At 34.1% G+C, this 11,455-nt stretch overlaps 1 pseudogene; it reads left to right on the top strand.

The window, feature by feature from the left end:
- Window positions 1-1,093: 1,093 nt before the first annotated feature.
- Window positions 1,094-7,336, top strand: LOC149240060 (endoglucanase 9-like; annotated as a pseudogene).
- Window positions 7,337-11,455: the final 4,119 nt, after the last annotated feature.

Here is an 11,455-nt window from a genome sequence, read left to right as displayed (position 1 = left end):
CAGTTAAAATTAAGGGGGAGTGTTGGAACGATAATTTTAAACTGCCGCGAGCTGAACAGCGATGGACTTTCCGTGCGATGCGATGTGATCGCATATCGCACTTCCCCTCATCACCCTTCGTTGCATGCCTCTATTTTCTGCGATGCGATATTTGCGATGCGATCGCAGATCGCATGATCGCAAATCGCATGATTTAAAGGTGATAGAGGCGGTGGAAAATCTTTTCTCCTTTTGCGATGCGATGGTGTGATAAGCCATGCATTAAATTTCGAGCAAGATATTTTAACAATTGTAATAAATGATATTTACTACGGTTGGTAAATGTAGGTGAAATCATAAATTTTACTATTTTTTATTTTCACGGAAGTAGGGAAAAGAAACACGTATTGTGAACATATTTTGTGTTGTTCAAAAATAAAACAAATAAAAAGAGCAGAGACGTGGAGAGCTAGAGCGAGAGAATATTAGCAAGAAGAACTCTTTCTTCTCTGCAACGCACAGCAGTGCTGAAGATTTAAATTTTCTGAGATAGTGGAATCATTTTCTGGAACTGAAGTTCCTGTTGTAAATCCCTCTAAGTTGAGGAAGACAAATTCTGTAACAGTTTTATTTTTCTGTTTTTCATAATAAAGATCCTGTGGCAAAAACCAGAGCGTTGTTCTCTGTGATATTTTTTTTTTATGTGTGTTTGAAATTAACAGAAAATTCCATCAATGTCCAGCACCTAAGGGTTTCATTGTTTTCTTCGTCGAGCGAAGAGCTCCCTCCTAGCTTTGAGCTAGGGTTTTCACGCAATGAGAGTTCTGAACAGTTCTATCTTGCAGAAGGTTCTCTAGACGTCAACTCTTAGTGAAGTGTACAAATGTGAAGTCGGCCACTTTGCCTCAGGATGTCTACAAATAGAAACCGGAGCAAAGTTGGGCATTGGTGTTGCAGGGTTGAAGCAGTTTTGTGGGCGTTGTCTCTGCATTATCTGTTGTGGAGTATAATAAAAAAATCTCTCCAAAATATATAACAAATAGACTACAGTGTTTTATGCCTATTTGTTTGGTGTACCAAAACTTAGAAGGAAGGGAGGGAGTGGGGGATAATTATGTTTTCTCGAGATCAATGGGGAGGGACATTCGAAATCACTAGAGACTCTGCGACAAATTTCGATGAGCGAAGCAGGGAATTGGACATCGAAAAAGCAACCCTATACGAGGTGACATTGGAAGAGATGCAACAGAGTTGGCTATTGGGACATAGAGAGCAGAAGGAAAAAACAAAGTATGTCGATCTGGGTTGTATCATGTTTAGCCCCAAAGCGGTCAAGTGGATTGTCAGTATCTGTATGGTTGTGCTTTGTTTGTAGGTCCCGTCGTTCTTATCTACAAACTTGTGCCAATGAATCACCCTGTGCACTTCCCGCCCGACAATTACGTCGTTGCACTTCACAAGGCTCTCATGTTCTTTAACGAGCAAAAATGTAAGTATACAATCTTTGTATTAGTTACTTTTTTTTATTTTTGAGATTTTTTGTTTGCAAAAATTTGAAAATGGTTTTTGAAGGTAAGGAATATGAAAAGTAAAACTCAATTTATATAATCATATAATCATTTGAACCATATGAATGTAAAATTTAATTTATATAAAATGCAGTTTAATTTAATTTATGGAAGAAATGATTTTTTTCAATAGTTATATAATTTGAAGCAAAATTGTGAATTTTTTGTTTTTTAAAATACATTTTTGAATGTATAAATGGATTTAGTTTAAAATACATTTTTGAATGCATAAATAAATCTAGCATTATGAAAAAATTTGAAACATTTAAATTCTACAAATTAAACAACTTGAAATTAACTTAGATTAATTAACCAGAAAAAATTGCCCAAAAAATTTTATCTAAACCTATTATAATACACCTTAACTCTTAAGCTACCTACCTCCAGTTCAGGAAAGAGATAAGGGCAAGACAAAAAACTAGAACCAAGAACCCAGGGTAGGTAGGCATGCTATTCACTACCAAACCTTGCTTTCCAAACTCACCTACCTGAAGACAGAAATAAACATGTTGGAACTATATTGTTTCATTAATCACTTACTTGGGATTGTCTATTATCTTCTCTTATCAGGACCGATCAAACAACCTTACCCTTCACTTTATACACCCCTATATGCCTTAGATTAACGATACAACATTCTAGAATGGAATCCTTACTTAAATGGGTGTGCACTTGAGGGGCTTCTAGCTGACTCCCACTCTCTTTCTTATGCAGCATTTATTAGCCGTTGGGTGGATCGTGCAATAAGTCTCTCTCGCCCTTCCTTCCCAATCAATGGTTGTGTAATTGGTTCACCCCATGAGGGTATTAGCGTGTGAAGCACCTAGCGATCAGCAAGCCTTAGATGGTCCAAGTGATTAGGCCTGGGCTAGCGTAAAACCTACTGAAAACCAGCCGCTGAACCGGGGAGGGGAAGCAGTCCCAGGGGATCCATACCGACTTGGCGGGAATGCGCCTTAATTGAATAGATCTGCTACCATCTGAAGCACCACCCACCAGGTTGGGGGCAGGAAAGAAGTTTGGGTGGACCAGATCTTAGAAAATATTCTCATTCCCCATTTTTCATTTTGATTAAACTCGTTTTGAAGGGATATGAGGCATAAATCGTTCTCAATTCCATAGTTGAAACAACTACACTGATTCGACTTGGGCACTTCACACGATTGTGACTAAATCGGGACCGTTATGATTGAATCTTCTAATTGGTTCCGGAATCATCACCTGCTTTCATGGGCTTGGAGTTGAATGGTTGTCGATTGGGCCATGCGTTCGGATTGGAGTGATTTTCACCTTTTCTATATAGTAATGCAGCTACTAAATTCATGAACTTTGGTAGAGTTGTTTTGAAAGCGGGCGGTGTGTAGTTCAGTTTTGGCTAGGAGCTACGGTCATTCGAAATTACAAAGCTCAATTTATATAATCCATATAAATAGAGTCCTATGTGCACTTTAAAATTGTAAATCTCTCAGTCTAAATGCGCATACCCATCTACCTCTGGGTTTCAGATCTCCCTGAATCTTGCAAAGTCAAAATCTGAGCATTTTGATTAGCCTAGCGTCTGATATGCAGTTTTATAGATTCCAATGTTTGAACCGCAGCTAGCTTCAATTTCATAATCTTCGCAAAAGGGCGTATCAGTCCTCAATCTGGAGTTAGATTAACATATCTTAATTGTCTTCCAAAATTTAGAAATAGTTTAGAATTTGATGCAGGGAGAAAATTGAATTATTTGACTTCACTTTTGTTTTTGAAATATTTCCTAAATCTATGTTCAATATTATTAATCTTTAAAATATATATATACACCACCACAAGATGAATTTACTTCAATCCTCTCTCGAATTATCAAAAGACTTCGTTAACATTTATTTAACATTAGAACTATGATATGGATATCGTTTAATATTTGAATTTAGAGAGGTCAATTCTAATCATTAGATTCCAGGACAAAATATTTGACATAAATTAACTCAAAATTCTGATACTTTCAATACAATTAATTAAATTGCTTATAAAACCATCTATTTCTCTCCATAAAATTCTTGCCTGTTAGTTTGTGTTAAGATGCGTACAAACACTAAATCTGACCACGTGTTCGCAGCGGGGCATCTGACCAAGGAAAATAATGTTTCATGGAGAGGAGTCTCTGGAATGCAGGACGGTTCGAATAGTTTGATGCCTCCTGTGAATCTGGTGGGAGGATATTACGATGCGGGAGACCACATCAAATTTTATTTCCCTGAAGCTTTTACCATGACTATGCTTAGTTGGAGCCTGATTGAATATAGTCAGAAGTATGAAGCTATCGGAGACCTTAACCATGTCAAGGAGATCATCAGATGGGGAACAGACTATATACTTAAGACATTCAATTCCTCTACCACCAAAATAGATATCATCTATTGTCAGGTGAAGCCAAGCCCAAGAAATGATTTTTGTTGTGAAATTTCTTTAATCACTTTTTCCTCTTTCATTCTCAATTTATGAAATTATATAAAATTATATAGATGTAAATTTTAAAAATATTTTGGAATTTGATAATGAGGAAAGAAATCAATTGTTTAATGTGTTTCTTGATAGTCAAAGATTTTGCATTATGTCTGGAAGATGCCCATTTTCAATGGCCTTTCAATTTTCATATTTTTTTTGTTTTGAATAGGTCGGCACTGGATCGAAAACTTCCACAACTCCAGATGATCAGTACTATTGGACGAGGCCCAAAGACATGATGTACCTCCATCCTATAACTGAATGCTCAGTCAGTTCACATTTGACTACAGAGATGGTCGCTGCACTCGTTGTCGCATCGATTGTATTCAAGGATGATGCCAATTACTCAAAGAAGCTCGTCAAAGGTGCCACTATTCTATTCAAGTTCTCAAGGGATAAGAAGGTAGATATAACCAAAGTAATTTTGTGATCAAACAATATTATAATTCCATTGGCTACTATGATGAGTATGTGTGGGGTGGTTCATGTATGTACTATGCCACTGGGAAATCTTCTTACCTTCAGTTGGTGACTACTTTGGGGATGCCAAAAATGTCGGTGCATCGTCGTCTTCTTATGGTGTCTTCAGCTGGGATAATAAGCTACCAGGAGCCTAGGTAAGCACAAATTACATATCCTTAAGATTCTCATTTCAACCTTATATCTAGAATTTGTAGGCATTACTACCTTGATAGAATCTGTCTGCTTTACTTGAGTTGTTGAGTTGGCTATTTTAGGTATTTTTTCTTGGGTTGGATTGGTTACTTTTCAGTTAATACATTGAATTTTTCAAAATAAAATACATATATGAAATATATTGTTGTTAGAATAATTATTTTCTTTCACATTAATTTTTTTATTATTAAACATGTTTGTTTTGGGAAAATTTATAATTAAACAATTTTATTTATTAATTTATTTTTCATGGTAATATTTACATCTTCGTTGTAACATATGAAGAATTGGGTTTTGTCCAGAGCTAAATTTTACCTAAACAATAATGACATTTTTTTCTTAACTTGGGGTTAAGGTGTGAAACTAATAATAAAGTAGAATTAATTGGGTATTGGTTGATCCTTGACTTTACAATGTACATGCAAGTGAAATGCTTACAAACTTTTGGCAATTCTCTAATGGTTATTGATTAGTTTTTAGAGATTTGCACATTATATAGTTTAGCCATAAAATCCTTAACAATAAAGAATTCATCAATTATAGGAATTTTTTGAAGAGTTTGAGGTATCAATATCCATGGAGAATTCAACATTGATGATGACAAAAGATCAAAGGAAGCATCACTCTGGCTTATAGTTAATTAATGATTACAAAAAATGTCCTTGCATGTTTTTATGTTTTGTCTATTTATGTTCTGGATTAGTAGAATATTATAGCTCTTGATATATATGTCATAATTGAACATTAATTTGTATACTTTGATTTCTATGAAATAACAAATTCACAATTTTTCCATAGAAAATATATTTGAGGTATCAAATATCCATAGATAATTCAACATTGATGATGGCAAAAGATCAAAGGAAGCATCACTCCATCTTATAGTTAATTAATGATTACAAAAAATGTCCTTGCATGTTTTTATGTTTTGTCTATTTATGTTCTGGATTAGTAGAATATCATAACTCTTGATATATATGCCATAATTGAACATTAATTTGTATACTTTGATTTCTATAAAATAGAAAATACATAATTGTTCCAGAGAAATAAAATAAAAATTAAAAAAAAATATAAATATTATAAAATGTATAAATAAAACAAATCTATAATAATTAAGAGTTCTTTTCATGGATCTACTTAATCATGGATTTGATTATAATTTTAAGAAAATACCCACATGAGATAGCTCATGAATACTAACCATTAAATTTTGTTTCATCAAATTCTAGTCTTGGAAAATGCCATTTCCATAAGGTTCTCACTTCTCTTACCAAAACCACAAAGAATCCTTACTAGCACATGAAGGAGAATATCGTGACAACATTATAAAGAATTGAAAGTATCATTACACTGGGCTGATATTTTCAATAGCTTAACTCTATCCATTTTGAACCAAAGCAATATTACTTGTTTGATCTGAGTGGCAAGGAAATACTTTGGTGAATTCTAATATATTGCTTACAAGTTTTGTTAACCAGGCTAAGGATGTTCCTCGGTCTAGGTTATCCATATGAGGACTTGTTGCAAAGCTATCAAAACTAGACAGCCCTCGTATTCTTCTCATATCTTCCCTTTTCAAATCGTTCAAAACAAATAGAGGTGAGCCATTCTTATGATTCAGAAAGATTCATTCCTCTCAATACGTTCAAAATTTGATATATTGGGTGTGTTTCGTTGTAGGTGGACTGATTCAATTGAACCATGGGAATCCTGAACCCCTCTAGTATGTTGTCAATACAACTTTTCTAGCAGCACTTTATAGCGATTATCTCACTGCTACATATATTCTTGGTTGGTATTGTGGTCGAAATTACTTCCCTAGCCAAGTCCTTTGCGACTTTGCAATAACTCAGGTATATTAATATTTTTATTTTATTTGATTGGATTCTTTTGAATCCATCACAAATTATTATCTGGGTTGCAGTTTCTAACTAGAAAGTGTTGTAGTTTCAAGCTAGCAAGTGTGAGTACAAAGGTTATTTTTGTCTAGATGATGTGAGCCACACTTACTTCTCACTTGCTAACTCAAAACTTCTACCCAAATATGAATCTAGAAGAATCAAATCAAAACCATTCACATGTCAAAAACTTAAACCCAAATATATTAATATTTATTCACATCTGCTAACCATTCAATGGCCTAGTGTGGGTTATTTATTTCACTACAGTCTTGCACCCTTAATTTTTTGAGGATTGGTATTTTTATGCAGATAAACTATATTTTAGGTAAAAACCCTCTTAGCATGAGCTACATTCTGGGTGATGGAAACCATTACCCAAAGCATGTGCATCACTGTGCAACTTCTATCCCTCAAAATGGAGTAAAGTACAAATGCACAGACGGTTACAAATGGCAAGACTGTCCAAACCCTAATCCACATGTACTGACGGGAGCTATGATTAGTAGGCTTGATAAATTCGATGGTTTCTGTGATTCTGGTAACAATTACAACCAAACAGAGCCCACAATCACCGACAATGTTGGCTTAGTAGCAGCATTGATAGCTTTATCGAACGGTGACAATGGAGTATGATTACAGATTGATAAGAATACAATATTCTCTTCAGTTCCACCAATGTACCCTATGGTGGACCCTCCCCCTCCTCCATGGAATCCATAATGTATCTACCTGTAACGCCTCTCAAAAAATTCAAAAATATTAGTTCAGTTTGTAGGTATTTATTGATTTGATTGGAGTTGAATTAGTTAGTATTCAACAGGGAGTTGCTTTTCATGAACCTGCGTTGCATTCAGTGCAATGCAATAAACGACTCATAATCATTAAAGTTATGTCTTTCATTGATGTTACAAGTATTTCAATTCGATGTAATTGTCATCGTCTAACATTTTACATTGTATCATCATGAGATGAAATGGCACAATAGTGGGCAATTGTATTTTTGACATGCTACATCTAAGGAATTTTCAATGGAATTTTTAAGACCTACTGAAATATATTAATGATTAAAACTCTTTCTAAAATATAGTCTCGACACTACATTTTTTTGATAGTTCAATTCCTCCAAAATTATTAAGGTGGGTGTTGGAATTATCATGCTGCATGGCCAATTTATTATTAAATGAGTGAGAGTGAGTACAATGATTTTTTTCATCCACAATTCAAGTTTTCCCTTTGAGACACTCAATGGAATTCACTGCAGAGGTAAAATTCCATCACATAGTCTATTGTGCCAATCCCTTTCAATTCCTTATCGGTTTACTAACAATATCTCTTACTATTTTTCTAGATTTTCTTCAGAAATCTGACCCCATTTTTTATGTTTAGGTACTCAGACGCCTCTTGGGATTTCATGGAAATTCAAGATGTCGTTCTGCAAAAAACAAGTCACCCAATCAAGGTAAGAATCTCCCCTTTCTTCCCAAGGTTGTGCCATAATTTTTCTTTCCCCTTTCTTCCCAAGGTTGTGCCACAATTTTTCTTTCTCCATTACAAGTGGTTTTTGCCTGAACCAATTTTCCTTTAAGTGATGTCTTGTTAAAAGATTTTTCTTTTGTGATTCCACTGGCCTGCTTTTGTGATTACTAGTACAGATCAGTATGATTGAAATGTTATGTTCATTAATCACACTATCCTTTACCAGACTGAGATCAATATAAGGTAAGTAGATCAGTGATCTATGTGATACTCTATTACACTTACAAGAACATATACAAAATCATGTTAATACTACCAATATTGTGAAAGTTCAACCATCTCCGCCTTTTATTTCATCTTGGCAACCCTCCTGAAGCTCCATCATCACCTCGTGTATCTCTGCCACATCCTCTAACTTCCCAACCTGATCACATAATTTTTTAAAGGGTGCTAGCTCAATGGAAGAGTGCATGTTTCACATGCAGGAGGTTGGTGGTTCGATTCCACTATGCCCTAATATGAATTAATCAATGATATTGTTGTTTATTTTTAATTAAATACATTTTATATTGATTTATATCAATGGTGAGATATTTTTCTGGATTCTTTGTTTTATATTGTCTTTAAAGAGACAAAAGACATATTGTTTCTATAAAGACAATATGTCTTTAATCCAAATTATTGTCTCTAGAGAGACAAAAATGAAATTGTCTCCTAAGAGACAATAACACTTGTGTTATATGTTGTCTTTATAAAGACAACTTTTTAAGACATTAATTTGAGACACCCACTTAAAGACAATATTTAAGGGAATACACAAGATTTTTTGTCTTAACTTAAGACTATTTACCCAGAAGAATTGTCTCCTAAGAGGCATAACACTTGTGTTATATATTGTCTTTATAGAGACAATTTTTTTAAGACATTAAATTTGAGTCACCTGCTCAAAGAAAATATTTAAGACAATACACAAGTTTTTTTTTGTCTCAACTTAAGACAATTTACCCAAAAAATTTCTCAAATATTGTCTTAAAACCCCCCTCTGTGTTATAGTGAGACAACCGTCAATGGTAACATGGTCCACAATGAGCCCTACAACTATGAAGTTTTCTCTTAATTCCAATAGCCATCGTGGAATGAGTGTTAAGCTCTAGTGCCCAATAGGAGTGTGGACAAGGATTGAACTAGAGACGGATTGAGCCACAAATTTGATTAGTGGGCATAATAGATAGAGAGGAGAGCAAGATTATGGTGAAGTTCTCATAAACTTTACGGAAGAAAATCATTGTACTCCAGTACGCGGAAAAATAAATTTCTTAAAGTTTTATTGTTGCATTGACTCATTTGCATTCATTTTTGTGGGCCCATAACCCACATGTCCCATGAATTTTTTATAAGGGTTGCAAAGTTTTTTTTTTTTAAGTTCAAGCAATGGTAGGGTAAATGCATAATGCATTGAACTTACAGTGTTTAACTCATATGAGAACCAAAGATTAGGTAGAAATATATGAAGAATTCCTCATTGATTAAAAAATGGGAAAATCTAAGAGGCAGAGAAAGTCAAAGTAACAACAAGAGTCATTTGAGGTCTAATTGAAAGAATTGGAAGCAAAAAATCAAAAGAATGCATAAATAACAACATTCTTCCCCTCATTTCAAATGCAAAAACAATAAAGGACGCTTTGGATATCCTTGAGAGGATTTCTAGTGTAAGGGGGAGTAATTAAGTTATAATGAAAAGGAAGTTGGATCTATAGTATTCGATCCACAAAATGATGAAGTGTGATAAGTAACACTTGAAAATGGATGAAAATGTTGATGGTGTGTTATCATCAGTGGAGAAAGAGCATATATATTTTCATAAATCTCATTGTGCTAAGTCACAAACATGTGATGGTTGTGAAGAAATTGTAGATGTAGCAGGGAAAGAGCACATAGATGCTCGTGAATCCCACTGTGTTCAGCCAAAGTGGACGATGATTAAGTGAATTCAGTAAAATATACTGTTGATGATAGTGAAGCTTCCATTAAAGCAGTAAATGATTGGTGGATCGACCAATTGAAATTGTTGATGAGAAAGATATCATTATAGAGTAGAAAGAGCATATTCAATATGGTTCTGCAAATGTTTTTCATATAAAATTAACATTTATTTTGAGTGTGGAGATGTTAGAAACAACAAAATTTGAAGAATAATTAAAGTTCCTTGAAGTATGTGATGGGCCTCTAAATTAGACATAAATTAAGGCCCATGCCTCTAATTTAAAACATAAATTAAGGCATATGACCATCCTTCAGCACATTAAACCTCTATTTTTGCATTAAATAATTTATTTTAAACTTTAATATATTCATTAGGAAGGTTTATGAATAATTGAATATTTGTGCCTAATATTATTTATTTTTTGTGGAATATTATGAGAATATTGGGCAGATTATGAAGAGTTGGAGGAGGAGATAATTTAGGGACTTGTTCCCTACTACTGGAGGATCAATAATAAATAATAAGTCAACAAGATATTATGGAATTATGGCACAAATTGTGGAACTCCAATGATTGAGAAAATCTAGGAATGTGTTCCACTAATCAAGGGAGCAGATCCACTAATCAAGGGATTTCGATGGGGAAAGCTTCCTCCATTCATGGGGAATGATTCTTAATCATTTTGTATAATTACTAAGTCGAATTTTTCTCTAGGGAATGATTGAGAAAATCTAGGAATGTGTTCCCTGCCATTTAATGCAAATTCCTAGTATTGGGGACTAGATCCACTAATCAAGGGATTTTGGTGCAGAAAACCTCCTCCATTCATGGGGAATGATTCCTAATCATTTTGTATAAGTACCAAGTCGAATTTTCCTCTAGGGGGATACTTTTTTAGTGTTATTGTGGAAAGAGCTTGTATTTTTGCAACTCCATTGTATTTTCTTGCAGGGATGTAATTCTATTGATGAAAATAATGAAGATTGGTGTCATGTTTAGCTTCTAAATCTTGTTCTCCTCCATAGGTCTCTGAGTTTCCTTGGGCTTGGCCATCCCAGGAATCTCAGAGCCTTTTGTATCATTTTCTTTTCTTCTTTTCATTGCTTATTCACATGCATCTCTTGTTTTTATTTCTTTCTATTTCTGCATTTAGAATTAATGATTTCTTGTTGTAGGATTGAGTTAAATGGTTGACATAAGTTATTTTGAAGGATAAAAAGAATTATTTCATCATTTGAAAAGCTTTTGAAGTTCATAATAATGATTAAGTTGCTTGGATTAGTCTTCTTATTCCCAAATCTAGATTGCTAGATCTCCTTTTTAGCGAAGAACAATAAATTTCTGCTATCTTTTAGAGCATCCTAACGAGCTTCAATCGA

Source organism: Pinus tabuliformis, chromosome 8 (genome assembly GCF_031772625.1).
Source record: "Pinus tabuliformis cultivar Carrire ecotype Pingquan chromosome 8, CPIR1, whole genome shotgun sequence".
In the NCBI taxonomy this organism is placed as follows: Eukaryota; Viridiplantae; Streptophyta; class Pinopsida; order Pinales; family Pinaceae; genus Pinus; species Pinus tabuliformis.
This window is presented reverse-complemented; position numbering and strand designations above follow the sequence as displayed.